Source organism: Lipotes vexillifer, unplaced genomic scaffold, assembly GCF_000442215.2.
Source record: "Lipotes vexillifer unplaced genomic scaffold, Lipotes_vexillifer_v1.1 scaffold216, whole genome shotgun sequence".
NCBI lineage: Eukaryota > Metazoa > Chordata > Mammalia > Artiodactyla > Lipotidae > Lipotes > Lipotes vexillifer.
The window spans coordinates 1,119,904-1,126,102 of NW_006779100.1; positions in this window are offsets into that span (position 1 = coordinate 1,119,904).

Sequence of the window (6,199 nt, forward strand, 5' to 3'; positions counted from 1 at the left end):
TTTCTGTAGGTGCGGTGAGGCATCAGGATCTTTACTGAGAGCGGTTGTGGCTTCTCAACGTGTTGGAAGCAAAACTTAGGTTTTTGATTCCCGGACACCACAGGAGTGGCCAGAGGGACAAACTGGATGATTTCTTAGAAGTACCTACACCCATCTTGAGAACCTGCCCATTTTGCGCTCAAAAACTGGAGAGAGGATCCGGTGTTTTAGCCGGTCTCGCTTAAAAAGAGAGATGCATAGGCCCGGACGGGTTTGGAGTTGAGATAATACTCTTCAAGATTTGAATTTCAGGTCGGACAAGATGATCTCTAAGGATGTTCTTCCAAATCAAATCCTGTAATCTTGTGTTACATTAAAACGAAACATTATCTTCAAAACTTCCAATCTGTAAACACAGAGCCGTTTCATACTTTCAATAATATTTTTTAGATGCCTGCTTTGAGCCCTGTATAGTTCACTTCAAAACGCTGTTTACAAAGCAAGCATCTTTGGAATGGTTATTTAAATAACCAAAGTGCTGATTTTACAATGCATTTGCTACATAAGAAAGTGAGCTCTACAAATGATGCCTGTAGTATAAAATGTGGCATTTCAGGAACACATCTGAAATTAGGTATACCTGTTGCTGATTTTTAAGTACAGTCTATATTTTTAGTCAGACAAAAAGTTCAGAATGCTCTCTTGTTTGTTATACTGTTCTGTACTCAATATTTAAAGAAAAATTCCCCCCCTACCAAGGAAAAAAAAAAGAGGTTTTGTTTTGTTCTTTACATTTCTCAAATAAGCCTCTGATTAGTGCCACCCCTAGAGGCTTGTGGGGTTTTAGATCTTTGCTAAACTGCTCGTCTTTAGCTTTACAGGGTTAGAAAATGAAGTTTCATCAATTCAGTCAAGGTCTGGAGAACTAAAGTGCACTAAGCAAATCACAAGATATCAAATTATAAACCAGAATGCTAATTTATTAATTAACAGTAAATGTAACTGGCAGAATTACCAGTCTTCATCATTTATACAGTGTTCTTCTTTGGGGTGAAGGGAGGATTGGAGATACAGGTACAGTCAAAGAAAAAGACCGAGTCACAGGTTATCATAAATCTTTGATGAACAGAAAAATGGAGCCAAAGGAGTTGGGATGTTCTTAAAGGGTATTTCCTTTTGGAATGCCATGGTAGCGTTCTAGGCTTCAGCATGGACATATGGTTTTAACGTACAGTTGCTTACCAGTACTGGTCATGAGAATCAAACCCATCCATTCTATGGGAGGGGCATAGTAACAAATTCTCCCTTTTTGTATTCTCCTCTGTGGAGAGTGTATGTAGAACACTAAAAAAAATCCTTATACCCACGGACAAATTAGAATTAATTGAGGGTTTTCTTGGTTACATTACAGTATTCTTAATTAGACTCTGTACTATAGGTAAAATGTCTGTATATCGCCTCAGTATTGGTCACTTCTGTGGCCAGCTTATTTATTTTGTGTTGTTATTTTTAAGTTTGGTGTGGCAACAGTTTTTGAGACTTTCAATGCCAATTCATTGTCAAAGACAGGTGTATGTTTAGTCCCCTAACTCACACTGAATTTGAATTGCTTTCCAGGGTTTTGTTTGTTTCTGCCTTCATGCATATTTGGAATTGGTAAACTCCTAAAAAGCAAAGGCCACTCTTCATTTCTTTTATATTTCCTAGCACAGGACTAAATATACGTGCAAGGCAAGAAGAGCAATCGTTTTGACCTGTATAGTTGTGAGTATGCTTTTATGTATATTACCTCACTTTGTCATAATGATCCTATGAAATTGGCACTATTTTCATTTTACAGAAGAGAAAATAGTCTCAGAGAGGTTAAGTGATTTGCTCATTTAGTGGCAGAGCTGTGAGTTGGACCCAGGTTTTTGTTTTTGGTTTTGGTTTTGGCTGCACCATGCAGCATACGGGATCTTAGTTCCCTGACCAGTGATAGAATCCGTGCCCCCTGCATTGGGAGCACGGAGTCTTAACCACTTCCCTGGACCACCAGGGAAGTCCCTGGACCCAGGTTTTTAAAATTCAATTTCTATGCACTTTTGCAATCAGAATAAAGTTATCTTTAGTACCTCAAGTTGACTGTTAAGTATGTTTTAAAAACTGAGGACTACTTAGCTTCTCTTACCAAAAAAAAATATTTTATACTCCTTCATATTGTGCCCTTTTTCATCAATGTCCCCACTTGGCCTTACACAGACTTCTGTGCTGGGATTTTTAACATTTCTTGTGCCATGGACCCCTTTGGCAGTCTGATGAAGCCTATGAAAACTTGTTTTGTAAATGCACAAATATAAAATGTATTGGATTATAAGGGAAACCAAAAAAGTTGTGATGTGTTAATATAGGTGCTTCTTTTTAAATTTACTAAGTAAGATCTAGCAGCAGGTCAGTCTTATGACTATCATAATTTCAAAGCAGTGATGAGGGCAAATAATATTTTGAGATAACTGCAAGAAGTGTAATGTGATATGAAAATATCTGTAACTTCTCTTGGAAACAAAGCCGCAGGCATTGCTAACACTAATGTGATTTGTCACCTATATTAGTAGTTGAAGGAAATGCTAAATTTCAGTTAGAGGTTAATGTACATAAAGATGTAATTTATTTTCTCCTCTGAATCTGGGGGCTCCCTGAATTTGATACAGATTCACAACTTGGTGTCACAGCATCAAGTCTTTTTCTTTCTACTTGGCTGTAAGCTCTTGGGGGCAGGGATGATGGGTGATTTGTTTTAGCAACCGAGGTGTCTGTCACTGTGCCTGGCATAGAATAGGGGCTCATCCAATGAGTTTTGTTAAATAGGAATGGACACCAGTGCATAAATATAAATACTGATAATAATAATTAAGTACTTACTATGTGCCAGGCAGTATTTTAAGCTTTTAACAATTCCAACTCATTCAGACCTCCCACCAACCCTCTGATGTTGGTAACTATTATTTTTCCCATTTTATAGATGAAGAAACAAAGGCAAGCCTTGTTAAGTAACTTGCACAAGATAAGTAATGGAGCGGGTATTCTAACCCAAACAATCTGCTTCCAGAGCCCTCACTCTTGACCATCATGCCATGAAACTGGAGAGCTTTAGAGATATAAAATATTGCACGTGTCATTTCTAGGTCAAGAAAGATTAGTAAATATTGCCTCTGATGCACTGGAATGAATGATCATCAGTATTGAATGCATTTGCTGAAAAATAGCCTAGGTATCAGTTTTCCTTTTTACTTGTATAGTGTCTTTCTATCCTCCATCCACTCCCATCACCTTAAGATTAAGCACTGAGTCTAAGCCAACAAAAGCTATATCAGAAAAAAATGTATGTTTAAGTCTTGCTTTGAGGGAACTGAAGTTATATTTGCTGATAAATTCTTGGAGAGATATAATCAAATTTGATTTTTCAAAAGGAAGGGCCTCCAAAGTAAAAATACTAATAACCTACTAATGAAAGTTAGTGTGAAAGAACAATTTTAACAGTTCTATTTGAAATTTAAAATCAAAAGCTTGCACATTTTTGTTTTCTTTGTCTAGAAAAGAAAAACATGAGAACCATGGAACATTCACTGTGTATTATGGGGTTTTCATAATAAACCCCTGATTTGTGTGTGTGTGTTTATCTAGGTTTAACTAGATATAATAAGGGTGCTAGTAAGGCATAGTTAGAACCCCTGAGACAAAAAGAAACTTGACACTAATAACTTGAGGGAGGAAAAACCAGCTGAAACAAATTGGAAATATCTAAACCTGAATTTTGGGAGGCCTACATCCGGAGATAGCTACAATGCCCATTTTTAAAACTATAGGACAAGTGGTTTTATCTTTAATTTTAAACAAAGGCAGGGGTGAATTGATATTTATTGAGCATTCTATCCATACAACAATCATAAACAGTTATGTTATTTACTATTGTTAGCCTCTCACACACGAGTAACTGAATCTCAGAGAGATTCAGTAACTCTCCCCATCTCACAGCTTTTGAGTGGGTGAGCTGAGATTTGAACCCAGTTACAGGGGACTCAAATCCCCATGTTTTCCAGTATAACAAAGGTATCTAGGAAGCATTTTGGAAGCCCCAGAGTTTCAAAAAGCTACCTCAAGGGAAACAGTGTGGACTCTGCTTCCCCTTTCGTTCATCTTCAATCAGAGCTGTTCTGCTTTTATGTGTTGTATAATTTGTTTGAAGATAATGGATCTACTTGCTGAAAAAATAGTTTTTGAAAACCATCGCATTACACTCAGCTACCTTCCCAAGCCTGATAATGAGAAACAATGAGCTAAAATGACACTAATAATGTATTCTGGGCTATACTCACCTCAAAATTTGACACCATTAAAAACAAGAGTATGCTAAGAGTAATGAAGATTACTTTAATAGTAATGAAATATAGACGAAAACAATCTGTGTATATCTCATGCATGCCCTGGCCAGAAAAAAAAAATCCAGACTTGCTGTTGTTACCCCTTATCTTTGTGTGAACTGATTGTTTCCAAACTAAATGTTTCTTTCATTTTCTGAGGAAAAAAGAGCATTACTATGTCACCATTGTTCATAAATAATATCAACAAAACTAGGTATTATACCACTTCCATAATAATGGTATAGTCTGGATTTCCATTTAAAGTTTTAAGTTCACCTTCATTTTACAATTGCTGATTACTACTTTTAATCAGAACAAATTAAGAGATACAGGTCTTTACTTTTAGCCAGTTGTTGTTTTACAATATTGTTCTTTCCATGATATGGTTTTTGTTTGAAGGATACATTTAGCAATTACTGTTTATAAATTAATTTATTATATGAAAACAAATTTTATAGCTAGAGGAAACTTAGATAGTATCTAGCTTAAGCTTCTTTTTATACACCTGAGGAAACTGAGTTCCACAGTTTAATTTGCCAAGATCACACAGGAGGTTTAAGTATATGCTGAGAGAGAATCTATAGGGCTAAATATTTGTGGAAAAGCTGCCTCTTAGCTTATACATTCAGTATTCTTTAGGATTTTTTTATGTACTTCATAAAAAAAAAGTCCTCATCCATCTTACTCTACTCAGAATTTTATTTCTGCTTGCACACTATTCAGTGGAACTAGACCCTGGGGAAACATTGCTATTATTTCCGGTTGAACTACTTTTTTTCTTCATACTCATGGCTTCCTACAATAACTTATTCACGTGACTAATTTGAGAAAGTTGCCACCCTCATGGTTGAGCTGAATAAGAGAGGTGTACTGAAGAGACCACAGAGTGCTTTAGCAGCTGTTTTTCTTGCGTTATGCGGGCCTCTCACTGCTGCGGCCTCTCCCATCTGCGGAGCACAGGCTCCGGACGCGCAGGCTCAGCGGCCACGGCTCACGGGCCCAGCCGCTCCGCGGCACGCGAGTTCCTCCCGAAACGGGGCACGAACCCGCGTCCCCTGCATCGGCAGGCGGACTCTCAAGCACTGCGCCACCAAGTAAGCCCAAGCAGCTGTTTTTGATAGAACAACACAGACCTTACGTGTTGCCACTGGGATAGTACTCTTCGTGCCTGGAAAAAATTCCTTGAGATCATAACAGCATTTGACAATAGATTTCAGAATTCTGTAACCAGTTTCTATCACAGAGGCATTGTAAGTGAGGAGAGAGAGCCATTGGGGGAGTAGGACTTCAACTTCATATCAAGATAAATTGTTTCTGTACTTTTAGTGTATCAGGATCAAAATTAACATGCAGAGGCGAATTTTAATTTGGTTGGGCTTTCTTCAGAGCATATTCTTCTAAGAGAGTTTTCTTAATAGGAGAGAAATGCTTCTGGCTCTATTTCTATTTTTGAAATCTATTTTTTTCCTCAAGTTCCACTTTGCAATAAACTTAGGAGAAAGAACATTATACTATCAATCAAGACTTGACTTGGTCATTATTTCACAGTGTGAGTTCGAGAAAGTTATTTAAGTTCTCTGGTCTTTCTTTTCTCAAATATAAAATTAAGGATTCATTTAGACCAGTGATTTTTGTCCAGAATCCCTGGAAGTTGAAGGTAGATCATGTGTAATGTGGAAAATCATGTTCAACATTATAATTTTATTTTTGGAAAGCAAGAACAAAGCTATCTGCAGTTTTTACCCTATAATCAGTGAAAATAAAATTCTTTATCAGTGGGTACATGAAGAGATAGATAGTTTTCCAAATATCAGTGTTCT